The sequence below is a fragment of the Lichenostomus cassidix genome, chromosome 20, assembly GCF_008360975.1.
Source record: "Lichenostomus cassidix isolate B80296 chromosome 20, HeHo_3.0, whole genome shotgun sequence".
In the NCBI taxonomy this organism is placed as follows: Eukaryota; Metazoa; Chordata; class Aves; order Passeriformes; family Meliphagidae; genus Lichenostomus; species Lichenostomus cassidix.
The window spans coordinates 4,052,563-4,067,286 of record NC_139500.1 but is presented as its reverse complement, the minus strand read 5'-3'; the positions used below and the strand labels follow the sequence as shown (position 1 = coordinate 4,067,286).

General features: G+C 40.1%; 1 long non-coding RNA gene across 1 annotated transcript; it reads right to left on the bottom strand.

Moving 5' to 3' along the window:
- Positions 1-4,120: 4,120 nt before the first annotated feature.
- Positions 4,121-14,169, bottom strand: LOC146428579 (uncharacterized). The gene is made up of 3 exons (XR_014855944.1): positions 14,011-14,169; positions 11,008-11,145; positions 4,121-4,238 (listed from the first exon to the last, which is right to left on the bottom strand). It is a non-coding gene; the product is annotated as an uncharacterized LOC146428579 (long non-coding RNA).
- Between the last annotated feature and the right edge of the window lie 555 nt (positions 14,170-14,724).

Below are 14,724 nucleotides of genomic sequence, written 5' to 3'. Positions count from 1 at the left end.
GGGCAGAACATTCCAGTGCCTAATCACCCTTTCTGTGCATAAATTCTTCCTAAATTTCAACCTAAACCTCTCCTGGTGCAACTTCAGACCATGTCCTGCTGTCCTGGGAGGTGTCCATGTGTAGGGAGAGCACAGGAAGGCTCTGCAGGGCACAGACAGACCTTGCATTTCCACAGGGGTTTAATGCTGATGGCAATCAACAGATAAAAACATCAGAGGGACCAAAATGGCTTCAGGTGACTGAACTATAGGAAATCACATCCCATTGATTCTGCCACTCAGAGAACAATTTGGGATTTTCATTTATTATTTGTCTCATCCTCAGATGACATATGGCCACGGTTTCTGAATACAGGCAGCATTTAAACACTGACTGTATGAAGAGAAAATACTCTAATTATTTCAAAGCTTTAGGGAGGATAATTTAACTGCCCAGTTTCCTCTGACTTTGAGGTGGGGAATTGCCAAGTCTCCTTAAGCAGCTGACCAGGGCACCCAACAGATGCTCTCAGCATTAGCATGTTATACACTTTGAATGCTGAGACTTGAATAAAAAGGAATATATTATTTCTGCAGCCATCAAATTAGTGATATCTTGCTGGTTTTGTTTGGGCTTTTTTTTTTTTCTAATTCCTAGTAAGGAGAACATACAAGTTCAAGATGACAAGAAAAATGTGCAACAAGGTGAATATATTAGTGTGATCCCTAAAGCACCCAGCACCATATGCACAGGTTTGTGAGGAATTCTGCTCCACTGAACAACTCAAACAACACATTATTTCTCTGATCCTGCTTGATCCCTGGAGAAACACTTGCAGGTTGCTGTTTAAATGAGGAGAAAATTGGTTATAAATCAACTTAATTTTCAAATATATTAATCCAAAGAGAGCCCAATTTTGTGTGAAATGGTAGCATTTAGAGAGGAATATAAGTAAATCTCAGTAAGAAACCCCCTTGAGTTTAATCTTAACTATCATCCAAATTGATATTGTCTTTCTCATTTTTCAGGTCCCCAAGTTTCAGCTGTGATACAGAACACAAAGGTATAATTAATAATAAAAAAAATTTGCATATTTGTACATATAAGTGTGATGGAATATTTCATCTTCCCTTTCCTGTCTGACTTTGGATAAAGTATAGGCTATCAAGAGTAGCTGTTACATGCAATTTCTGAGGCCTTGCATTTCTTCTGAAAGGAAATGGTTTTAATTCAGAGGAAGGACCTATGGCTGCATTAATGCCACACCTTTTAACTAGCAAGAATAAAGGTTTGAATTTAATGCCATATTCCTTTCTGCCATGTACATGCTGAATGAAAAACAAACCTGCAGTTGTGTCCTGCACTGGCACACAGAACACTCACCCCACTGCTCTCCCCAGGGAGCTCAGTGACAGCTGTACCTCTAAAAGCTTTTTGCTTGCAACACAAAACTACCACAGAACTCATCCCAATCAAGCTGTGAGCAAAAGAAAACGAGCTGCTTTGACATGGTGACAGAGCTGCTCCTTTCCTTGCCTTAGGTGGAGAAGTAGAAAAAGTTTTCCAGGATCCTAACCTTGTGCACAGTTACTGATAGAATTTTTCCTGAGAAGGATTCAGTGAGGGCTAATCCTGCAGAGCAGTGTCTCTACTCAAGTGGAGCTCAGTGACAGCTGTACCTCTAAAAGCTTTTTGCTTGCATCACAAAACTACCACATTTCTCATCCCAATCAAACTGTGAGCAAAAGAAAACTAGCTGCTTTGACATGGTGACAGAGCTGCTCCTTTCCCTGGCTTAGCTGGAGAAGCAGACAAAGTTTTCTGACCAAGATCTTACCTAGCACACACACTCATTGATAGAATTTTTCCTGAGAAGGATTCAGTGAGGGCTAATCCTGCAGAGCACTGGCTCTACTGGAGTGGAGAGAGCTTGCCAGGGCTGCTCAGTGTCTCACAGCACAGACTCCCAGTGACAGCACAAGAACAAAATGACTCCAAGGTCAGAGAGATGCAGAGAACGTAAATCTCTGCGCACTGCAGCCATTGGCTGCACAGCACCGATATTTCACATTAGAAGTTGCCACATCATTTTTATAACAATTTTTGGGAAAGAGAGGGGAAAAAAGTCAGTAGAAATACAAAGCAAATAAGCTTCAAAGACAAGAAAGTCAAGGTTCCAGGAAATGTATGTACTGAATCAGAGAAAATTTGGACTCTACGGTTTTCTCATTAGCTGGAGGACAAATTTTCCTCTCTTGTCCTGTTAGAGAGTTAATGAGTAAGGTCACATCCAGCTGCCTGACTGAAGCCAGCACTTTTTTATATCAATATGTAGCATGGTGCTGCTGAGCAATGTGCTTTTATCTCTAAACACAACACAATGTTACAAACATTCATAAACCAGCAAACAAACCAAGCCCTGTGGGAAATCCAGCCCAGAACTGGAGTGACTGGGCTGATCCCAGTGGTGATGGTCTCTTCTCAGAGGCAGAAGATCCAGTGAGTAAAGCCCACAAATAGGGCTGAACATCTCATCTCACCACTGATTTACTGCATGACCCTCCCCACCTCCCTTTGAGCAAATTATGCAGTCCCTGTCACTTTTTTTTTACCACATGGTCAGGAAAATATTATTCCCATGTTTCTCTAGCCCACACAAATTGTGAGAACCAATTATCATTTGTGAAATGCTTTGGATACACATTGTCTGAGCACAACTAAGGAAGAGAATGGTAATTACTCGTAGTTTTCATTTTCCAGCACATTTAAAACAATTTTCTGTGCCTCAGCTGAAGTGATCACACCCAAACCTGATCTCCCTCAAACCGCTGCTTTCAACAGGGAACCATTACAGTGCAAATGTGTAAAACAGAGCAGACAAGTCTGAGAGGCTTCACTAAATATGTTGGCTGTTAGCTAAGATGAATTACAAAGTTATTCTCATGAGCATTTAGGTTTACAACACTTTCATCTCACTGAAGCCATTCACACACAGCTTGTGTAGTATCCTTTGGATAATGATGAGCTAAAGTGTGCTAAAAACTTGAAAAGTAAAGATTTTCCTCCCAGAAGGAGAGGGAATTGTATCTACATGCCCATTTATCCATATTTTTATCCCTAGAACACAGACAGATATATGTGAGTTTATAAAAACAGCAGTGTTACAGAGAAATCAGGTATCTATAGTAACAAGATGCTGGTATTCTAATGTCACTGTGCTTCCTCATAATAGGACCATTAATGAAATAGTTGTTTGATGTTCCATCACAGGTAATGATAGCTTTTTGTGCCCTAAGTAGACAGCAATACAGATATGTGCAGATGCTTTGTTATTGCCAAAAACCTCCTCAGCAGGGCCATTAGAAAAACCCATCATTCCAGCCTTGCTTTCTCTGATTTATTGTTGAAATATTCCCAATCTACACTCAACAGCAAAAATACCTGCAATTCTGAGAAGGCAATGGTTTCCCACATGCTGCAATGTAAATAAACAAAGATAACAACCATTAAAGTGATGACAAAGAGTTCATTTGAAATGTGGAGCTGTTGGATGGGGATAGTGACATCCTATCCCATTTGAGGACACACCATGCAAACTTGCTGACCCTGGAGTTCTCTCCCATTCCCTGGGAAATCTGTACTTCACTGGCATAAAACTATTTACATGATTTTTTTCATCACATAAAGAGATAAAGTGTAGTTTTGGTAAGGATTATTCACTGCAATATTCTCTAATTCATTTTTTTTTACTCAGTATTACTGTTTTTCCTATGCAACCACTGCTTTTTTCTTCAGCAGATAAAGCAAACTCCACTCACATTTGGACTAATATCCTTGAGTGATCAGACTGTCTCATCCTTGGCTGGCAGGAATTCACATGTTGCAACACAAATACCTTTTTCTCTTTCTTTTGGTTGTAAAGTAGAAAAAAAATCAGATGTGAAAAAGCTTCAGATGTGAAGGTGAAAAGAGTTCTCTGTGGCTTGTTGGTACCAACACACATTAACAGAATGTTTAAGGCTGGGCTCATTTTCACTTTTCTACACTCCAAGGCCCAATGCTGCAATTTTTGGAAGAGAAGGAGCTTCCTGCTGTTCCCAATCCCTAAAGTGAGGAACAGATCAGCTCCTGGGGTACTCACCACAGCTTATTCTGATGTGTAAAGCCTGGCAGCTTCGTCTCCTCCTCTTCAGCTGGACTTGGAACTTCTGTGACAGGCAGTAACTTGTTCAGAAATATTGCTACACTTATTGTAGGTCTGTTTTAAAGAAATGAGAGTTTGGAAAGGATGTTTACTGCAGATGGTGGATTATAAGGGGTCACACATGTAACAAACTGCTTTTAACAAACAAGTGGTTTGTCTCCTGTTTTCCAAGCAGGTTTATCAGGAAGGCTTCAATCTGGCTCTTCAATTTCACTTTGTTTTTAAAGTGCTACTTCTCAGCTTCAAAAAAAGATAACAGCACCTTGCAAACAAAAGCCAACACGTTCAGACAGCCATGCAAAGATGGAAACAAACACCTCAGAGACACAACAAAATCAGGATGTGCCACTCACACAAGTGTGTTCCAAGGAGAGTGACATTCCAGAGAAGTACCTTTCAGTCTCTAGGACATTCTCAGAAATGCCACACTCCTGCCTATTGTCCCTGCACAGTGATGGCTCCTCCTCACCCACACTACAGCTGCAATCCCCTCTGCAGTGATGAGGCTCTTCAGTTCAGTATCCTCAACAGGCTGATCAGCTCTTCCAGGAGAAGAGCACTAAACCTCCTCCAGCTTCCCCATGATGGTCTAAAGAGACCCAAGCAGATGCAGCAATCTGGTCCAGGACCATGGGAGAGGCTGATTCTCCCCAGCCAGCAGGAGAATCAGAGAATCAGCAGGAGAATCAGTGCCAACCCTCAGAGCTGGGCAGCCTTTCCACTGAGAGAACTGAGACATTAATACCTGCAGCTCCTCACGACTGTCCTCTCACACTTACTCTGGATATTTTGCACAGGAGTTATTCTATTGTGTTTTTATCTGCGAGAAAATTGATTTTGGAAGAATGTTATAATACTGAAATTAATGCTTGCTAAGGAGGAAACACATTTCATTCTCTGTCCTACCACACAAATATGTATATATTTCTCCAGGAAAAGGTAGTGACCACGTTGCCAAAGCAGAAGTGTGTGCAGAGCTTTTAGAACAAAACAAAAGATGGATGTCTTGCTATGTAAAACACATCCCTACTGAGGACATTTTCACCTTGAATCCCATCAGCCCTCACTTCCAGACAAATTCTGTTATTGTTTGTGTGCCCTCAAACAGCAAAGGATGCTTTACACTGCTACAGCTTTACAACTGTCTGTCCTTGGCCCAGACCCACTGGAATAAGTAGAGCTGGTAAACATCCTTCTCAAACACTGCATTGCTTTTGTTATCTGAGTTTAAGATGTAATGAGTCTCAATTTTTTTTTTTCTGAGTAATTACAAAGCATTCTCAGTTTTCAAACCTTTATGAGATACAAAAAAATGTGACTTACAGCATAGAAATAATAATAAAAGCTCTCTAAAAATTTATAGCCTCCTGCATGTTGTAAAAATGCCTCACACATTCATTGTATCTCCCACTAGAAAATTATTTCCACGGTATGCTTTAATGAAGCTGGAGATGGCAACACCACCTAGGCTGTTGGGAAGGAAAACTATTATTTTCCTGTTGATAGACTGAGGCAAGCTTTCAGCCATTTAGCAGCTGCAACATTTTTACACACAAAGCTACACTTTCCTTATAAAAAGGGAAAATTAAAGGCATTGTGCTGAATTTTGGTTTATCAAATACTGGTAATGAAGAAAAAGGGGAGGGGTGGTGGTGAAGAAAAGCCATAAATTGTCCAGAGCACTGAATTACTGAATTTAGAATGCACAATTAATTTTAAATACAAAACCATCTTTATATTAACTGCATAACTTTATAATAGCATTAAATAATATTTTGTTCAAAAGCCTAAAAACCATAACATAAAGTCTAATCAATGAGAACTCAAATTCACTTCTGCAGAACCTTATTTAATCCAGGCACAGCTATTTGCCCCATCTGTATGTCCAAGGAGAGTGTGGCTGTCCTTGCAGAGGGAATAACACTGGAAGGGGTTGGACACAGGGAATTCTAATTCCAGCACAGGACTAAAGGGGGATAAAAAGTGACAAAGCCATACTGAAATATTTTGTTGCTTTTAGTTAAAGTTTCCAATGATTCTTACACATTATAAAGCCAAATAAAATTCCCAAAGGGCAAATCTTATAGGACATTTTTACTGCATAATGAAGAATTCAAGATTAATAACTTTGCACAGCACTAAGTTCAGTTTATTTCCTTACATGCTTTCCTAAAAGTCTGAGCACAGCAAGTAGGCTTTATAAGTATCTCTGTAGAGATTAATTGTTATTAAGACTTTACTCAGTTCTGTCATGAAACGTAAATATTTTCTTTGAGCTAAGCCAGAAGTAAATCACAAGCCTTACATTTGATGTAGTTCCAATGAGGTGTTTGTGACATCTCTGGATTGCAGGGGAATATAAAAGCGAAATGTTGTCTGAGAGTGCTTTATTGCTGTGAAGGTCTTCTTTGCATCTTTGTTTTCTGCTTCCACACTTTTTTTTTCTTTCAGAGAGCTAAATAATGTGAAATCAGGAATTCTGCAGTCCAGGTTTTCAAACAGAGTTGTCTCTGGGCTCCTGCAGGTTCCTCTGGGTGTCTGATCTGAACTGGGAGCACTTCTTGCCCTTTTCCTGAAATTCCTGCCCAAGTCAGCTGCCATGGCCACATGGACACTGCAGATCCAAGCCAGATGTGCTCTAATGCAGATCAAACTGCTGCTCTGAGCATCCAGATGTGCCCTAATGTAAGCTGCTGCTCTGAATAGCCACAGCTCACAGAGAGCAGCAAAGAGCTCAGCTCCTGCCAAGGGAACTCAGAGTAGCCTGTGCTCCCCAGGCAATCATCTCAAACAAATGATATTTCTCCCCATCAACATTATTAAAGCCTTTGTGTCATCAGATCTATTTATCACTGTCTGTCTTCCTTTCCTCATATCACACATCTTGGTCTAACCAAATTCTTAAGATTAAGCATCTCTCATGAGACAGCAGTTACAGCCTTCCTGTCTTTTCCAGCTATACACACATAATTAATAGTAATAATAATAATATTAATAATAATAATAATAATAAACAATGACGTGCAGCTGGATGAATTATTCATAAATGAATATACCAAAATGTTTGACATTATCTTCATCTTCATATATATCCAAGAAAGATGACTGTGTATATTTCAAAGTCATTTTTCTGTTGGATACAAGAGTAAGAGTTTTGCTGTGTGCACAGTTAAGTACAGTCAAGTGAGTGTAATGTAAAGCAAAACTTCCCCAAACCCACCCCATTTTTGCCAGAGCTGTGCAAACAGGAGGCTCTTCAAGTGTGCACAGTGCCCACAAATACAGATTCATTGCTAAAGCTGTGCAGACATCCCCACTTCCATTTCTTCTTCCATCCATGCTGCGTTGCCTGACAATTTACCAACGTTTTTAAATATAACTACTCACTTCCCTCCTTTCTGCAGAACTGCAATTTTGGAAACTGCCTAAGTAAGTGGATTTTTTTTTTCTTGTTTCCATTATACTGGGATCATTTTAACAGAGTAGAAGAAAATGCCACATAATATTCTGTCTTACACTTTAAAATACAATTACAGTCAAAATGTGAATCTAAAAATGGACTCATGGGACCAAAGTCTCAGGCACTGTAAACTGGCACAGATTCATTCTCTTAGGCAGAAATGGAGTCTACAGCTGAGGATTTGACACAGCAGCTTTATATCAATGAATTCACTTAAAACTGCTATAGTTTCCAAGGAAAGAGTTTTCCTGTTCACCAGCCTGATAAACAAACTTGTAAATTTAGTATCAGTGTCCTTGATGCTGTGTAAGTGGCTATAAATGAGTCTATAGTCAGAACAATTAACAGTTCTGTTCCTGATATATGAGGCAGATTTGAGCTAAATCAGCCTCCCATGTTTGCAGGACCTTGGTTTGTGCAGCCAGTGCAGCACTGAACTCAGGCAGCAATTTACCCCTGGTAAACCCCAAAATTTATCACTAAACTTATGGACTTCACTCTGGACCATAACTGTACTTCATGAATTTTTATTCCTTAATTTCTCTGGGCTTAAAGAAGTATTTATTTATGCAGACTCCCCACAATATTTAAGGTTGTCCTCCAGGGAAGATGGCAGGAAAAGCAGAGTGAGTGTGAGTGGCCATGGCAGCACAGATCCCACTGCAGAGGCTGCACTGGGGACAGAGCCTAAACCATAAATTAGGTCTTTTTTACATCTGCAGAACTACTGGATGTGGCTTTGTCCCACCTCTGAGCAAATCTAGTGCATCTCTGGTCCCAGCTTCCCAGGTGTGAGCCACTAGTCAATAACTTACACAGAACATTGCCTGCTGTTCATAAATGCTTCTTTCATGGACAGTCACTAGCAAAAAAGTCAAAAACATTTTTATATCTTTCTCATTTCCACAAAATGGGATCTACCTAGAGCTCTAATATCTCTAGACTTCTACTGATAGAACCCTGATATCAATACACAATAAAAACAGGGGGAAATACCTAAGTCAAATGATGTTTTTCATTTTAAAACACATCAGTGATATCTTTAAGTGAGAAAAACTAGTAACCGAGGGCTGTTACACCATCACAGATGAGAGGATTTGTTACCATTTAGAAACTCAGCTGGGTAATGTGGAGAGCAACTCTTTTAGCACTGTTTTTTATTTCAGAGGCTCTCCTAACCTGACTTATCAGAACAAGTGTTCTGTTTATTAATAATTCCCTCAATTACAATAGACACAACCAAAACAAACAGAAATTTCCAATACTTTACATTGCTAAAGTTCAAATGCTCAACTGTGCTACTGAAGTAAATATCCAGGAATATTTGAAAAATTATATCATTATCTCCAAAATGTGCTAACAGTCCTAAAGCAGATGGGGTTTTATTGCATTTGTTACTTGTGACCTCTTAGCTCAATAATTCTGCAGAAGGTGACTGCAGCCACTTTCCATCTAATGGAAGGGGCAAATGCTGTTTGGTTTGTGGATATTTCTGCAAATCTCAAATAACTGTTTCTCTGAAGTGATACCAGTCCCAAAGCTGCACAGCCAAAGGATTGTGTAGCCACAGGAAAACACAAGTTACTGCTCTGTGTAAAAGCAGAGACCCTCCCAAAAATCACAGTTCAGTGTGGAAAAAGGCTTCAGAAAGGAAAAATATTTGCCAAAGCAGTAGCTAATGTATTAAAAATGGATACTCAATATAAACTATAACTGATAATCAAGAAATAATTGATTTTTCTAATGGAAACAATTAGAGAGGCCCAAGTGCACTAACAGGAACTCCAAAGCAAGTTAGCTTATTTTTCACTCTTTTCTCTGCCCCTGAATATTTCTGTTTCTTTAAACTCCATCAAATAATATGGCTAGTTTGGGTTTCAGTCTGTCTTTGACAAAAAACACCACACAAGAAGACTGTGGTAATGGAGACCCCAGCTGACATCTTCCTTTGTGATGTGTTTCATGAGGCCTCAGATCTTTTCATTAAATAATTCAGTGTCTGAAGGGGGGAGGACAGGACAGGGAAGAAATTGATTTTAGAATTCATCATTAAATGCCCTTGGGGATTTTTTCCCTTTTCCCCCCTTTGTTTTTCTAATAACAGTGTGGCATTATCTGTGGACAGAATTGGTGAGAGAAAGCACCAGAGAAGTCAGATCATTGCAGGGCTGGTGTCTATATATGAGTTTTAATGTACAAAACCTTATTATTTATGGTATTTTCTGGGAACCCTTCATGGAAACTGATTTTTTTTCAGTGCCCAAATATCCCCACATTGATGCACACACAAACCAGATTTTTGTTAAGTGCTCTCCAAGTGCATGGGCTGGGATGGCCTTTCCATCTCCCTGGCTGGCAGGTCAGCTGCCTCCCTGCAGCACTCCTGAAAGCATTTCCAGCTTTATGAACAAACTGATAGCAACCAGGGAAAGTCTGACCCTGCAATTATGCTGCACTGAGCAGGATCAGCACAGCTCTTGCCTCCTGCAATCTCCCCTTTGTCAGTTCAAATGCAAAGAGCCCTGATAAACATTAATGGCAACCAAGTCATAGTTAAGCCTCAATACTCATTTTTAACCTGACTGCTTTGGTAATAAGTGCAGGGACTGCCATTTGAAGATAATGAGGCAGCTGTCAATGGCATGGATGTGTTATAATCCCAAAAAACCACAGGGAGGGCAGAGGAATCTGCAGAATGTCTGAGTTAATACTACAAAGATCCCTCAGTTATGCTAAAAAATCTTGTGAGAAGCACCAATATTTCTGTTTTGCCTACTGTAGTGTGAATAAAGAAATAAATCAAGGAGCTGTGTCCTATCTCAGAGATTACCTCGTGTTTGGAATTTCAGAGAAACATCAGCAGTATATGTAAATATGTATGGAAAATGAAGTTTTCATCATGAAGAGAGGATTTGCCTGGAGAAATGCTGTTGGGATGCTCTGTGCAAAGCAGCCCTTCAGAAAAGCCTGATTTGGCACAGTCTGGGTCACCTCTGCTCCAGCTGAAGCCAAAGGCAGCAGAGAGAGCCAGGCAGGGTCACCTGAGCCAGTTCCCAGTGTCTGAGTGGCAATTTTGGAATGACACCTAGAAGGGCCATTCCAGAGCAAGACTGTGACTCCAGAGCTGGAATTTACTGTGCAGAGAACATGGAGCTTGTCACACTGTGCCTGGCAAATTCTATGCCTTGTGAATTTTGGGTTGTTTCACCCCTAATTGCTAAATCATGAAGAACTGGTTCTGATCTCCCAAAAATGGCTTTTTAAATTGAAATGCTGGCATGCAGTTTCTGGTTTGTTTATGAACCAATCACTTTAGAGATCTCAGCTATACATTTTCGTGATTAACATTACAGTAGTGCTCACCTCATCTCTTCAAACAAGGCAGGAGGTGTTGGGTGTCATCTGGGTCCTCCCCAAAGCACAGTTTTTCTCTGATTGTTGCTTCTTATTTCACACCACATCTGCAATTTCTATGTCTCCCCTCTGGATCTGTGGACGGACCTGTAGATTTGCACAAAATAGAAATTTTAGGACTTTAGTGTGGAGGAATTGCTCAAAGTTATCACAATTTTACCTCATTTCATCAGCATTTTGTCTGCACTCATTCTGTCACACTCTCCTGATATTCACCTGGACACCAAGTAAAGACAATGTTTTTAAACTGAAAGGATATGCTTAGGAAAATTGCTTCTCAAAGCACCACACCCTTTGAATTATCTCCCACATCCTGGAATTCAAAGGCACAACTTCTCTCCGCATCAAAGGTTTGCATCACAAGCATGTAACACTACCTGCCTCCATACCCATGGGGATCATTGTGTTTGCAAAGCTCAAGTTGTAATTTAACTCATATTTAGGGTGATTATTACATAGTTTAAAGACTTTATTAGCAAGATTCAAAAAGCCATTAAACACCAGTTTTCAGTTGTGGTGAGTAGAAAATCTAAGAAAAACCTTAAAGCTGGTGCAAAATTAGAAAGGTCTCCTGTGGTTTCTGATGCATGGTGATCTTTCTTTTAAGGTTAAAAGTAGCTCTTATTGAAGGTTTGTCTATTGGGAAGTGTGATTTTTTGGCACTGCACATACAGTTGCTGATGGGAGTCCTGTTCTGCTTTCCCCAGCTTTTCACTTAAGGTAATTACCATGGGAAACCCTCCCAGAAACAAAGATCCAATACACAGAGTTCTCACTCACACAACTTCTACAGATCCACAACAGAAGCTGGATTGGCTAGAACCTTCTCTTAGAAAAACCTTTTATCACTCAAACCCAAACCTATTCCCCAGCTGCTTCCAGAACCTGATTTAGAACTTTTTTTTCACATTTAAAACAAGTTCCCATGAGTTTGGAGGTGATGAGGATCACTGTTGGCACCAAGGCTCAGCATCTCAGTGCTGTTCCCTCCCAGCCCATCCAAACCACCAAACACCACCTGTGAGGGAAGGACCATTTGGATATTTGGGGTCGAAATTGAAAGCTGTCACTCGGGGTCACTGTCACTTACTGACCACTTCCATGGGACAACATTCCCCCTGTCCACTTCCCATAATGAGCATGTCCAGCTTATGAGCAGTTCTAAATACCCCTGAGCCCCAAGGGATCTCTTATGTCCTGCTGTGTCTCCCAGCCTGAGTGGCAATACAAAGGCTTGAAGTCGTAGTTTTTGCAGACCCTAATCAGTCAGGTTATTTCTCTGAGAAGTTTTCAAGCTAAGAGGTATAAAGGAATTTGAATCCTGTCTGTGGTGTAGCACGAGAGCTCAGAGTTATAATATTCCCTTACACGCTGTATCTGTTTTTATCCATCTGTGTCAATGACAACACACAGGGAGCCAACAACTTCAGCTATAATTGGTGACTGTAGGTACAAATAAACCCCATTTCTTCTCTTTAGTGTATACAACATAAGGAGCAGTGCTGTGGGGTCAGGAGAATTATGTCTCACTGTTTGTGGGCAGGTTTCTGATAGAGGTTTTATTTTTTTGGTGTTGCAAGCTTTCAAGGAGTTATGACATTATTGTTTCTTTTCAGAGTGCCTTGATTGAGATCAGAGTTCAGGGGTTGTATTATGTTACCCAAAGATTGCTTTGCCCCTGTTCTTTCCAAAGAATTGCATGGATCTGTGCTGAGCAGCTTAAGAGGCAGCAATGCTTGGATTCATTCTTGTTTGCAATAATGAAAATCTGGACAAATGAAACACAATTAAGCTCATGTAAAAGAGAGGAGACTCCAGCCCATAATTTTTTTTGTTGTTTTTCTCTTGTGTTGTTCACAGAGTGGTTAAAAAGGAGTTACTGAAAAGATGCAATTTGTTTCAAACTGTTTTCATTGCTACATTGCCTTTCACTGCTCCTGCTTTTCAGGCCAAAGACTCTCAGGGTAATTCTGACTTCAATGCCCTTTACACTTATCATATAACTCCACAAGGGAATTATCATATGCAGGATAATTAAGCATCTTTGCTGATGGTGGTCTTTGACTATAGCAATATCCTTACAGTAGTAGTCTTATTTTCTGAACTATTTTGTCATTTGCTAATTAGAATCTGGCCTTAAGGTCTTTCAGAAACATTTTCCTGAACTCATCTTATTATGCCAAACTTTTCTGTGAGTTTTCTTAGCCATCATATAGCAGCTAATTGCTAATGTATATATTCACTTGCAGCAGAACCTTTGTCCTCTGTGAGGAGCCCTTTCCTGCAGCCCTCCTTTTTCTCCAATGAAAAGTTGAGAACTGTTGCCCTGAGAAGGACAGAGAATGGATTTTTTGTCAAAACCAAGAGCACACTTTTGCTATTTTAGTGTTTGTGAACTTCCTTCTGACGATGCTGTATGTGAATATCCTGAGACCTCCCAGCCAGGAGCTGAGATCTGATCCTGCAGATTCTACACTCCTGAGAATGTGTGTGCTATGAAATACAAGATCACTGCAAGGTGGAATCATGACTTGGGAGCCCTGCAGCGAAATTCAGGGAAATGGAGCAAGATTAAGAGTTTAATTGTGTGAAGACTCCATTCTGTTTTACTTTACACACATGGATTTTCCCTGTAAAGCTAAAGGACTACTTGAATATTTAAAATTAGGCACACAATTAAATGCTCTCCTGGATTCAAGCCAGACTGCTCAGCAACTTGCTGTATTATCCCTCTGGAGAGCAGTTACTTTGTCTTTTGAAAGCCAATTTGTCCACCCTTAATGAATCACTTCTTGCCTCTGTCCTGTGTTTTATTTCATTGGTTTTTACATACATTTTTATGAGCTGAAACGACCATCCTGCCACCCTTCAAACACTTCTGACAACCCAAATATTCAGCCCAGGGTAGCACTGAATCCACATTCCTGGCAGGATGAAGATCCATAAAATTACCTCTGGAGCACAAAGTGTGAAGTTCATAATCACACTGTCTTTGCCAAACTTGAGCAAAGAAAGGAAAACACAGAGAATTGCAGCTCAGGAGATGAGAAGGGAGGTGAGTCAGCCACAAGCCCAACTTTATCCTGGTGCAATGTTTCTGTTCAGCTCTACAGAACTACAAAACACAAGAGAATATGAAGAAAAAACATCACTAACAGGTTTATGTACTTCATAAACACATACCTAAGAGAGCTGCAGCTCTGCAAACAATCTGCCTATGACTGACAAAACATTTATTAAATCAAACAAGATGCTGTTGGCACTTCCAAAACAACTGAAATGAGAGGAGAAAGAATGAAGGGAGGACCTGAGTGAAACTACACAAAGGCAAAGGTACCAAAAATACACATGCCACAGCAACCTCTAAATGTTATTTTCGCTCATTGTCCAGCAATTAATTTTGCTTTAACATGGGAATAAAAATTTATGAGAGCCCAACTCTCATACTCATGAAATATTTCTCACGATAAAATAAGCACTGTCCAATTCTTAGTTGGTTCTTTAGTACAGAAAATCCTCTGACAGTTGCAAGGGAGAACTGTGGTTTTCCAAGAGGAGAAAGAAAAGTTTAAAATAATTTAAAAATCCAAGGACAGAATGGGCCTGGAGTGGGATTGGGGGAAACCTGGACTGGATATCGAATAGGGGAAAATGCAGAGTGGATCA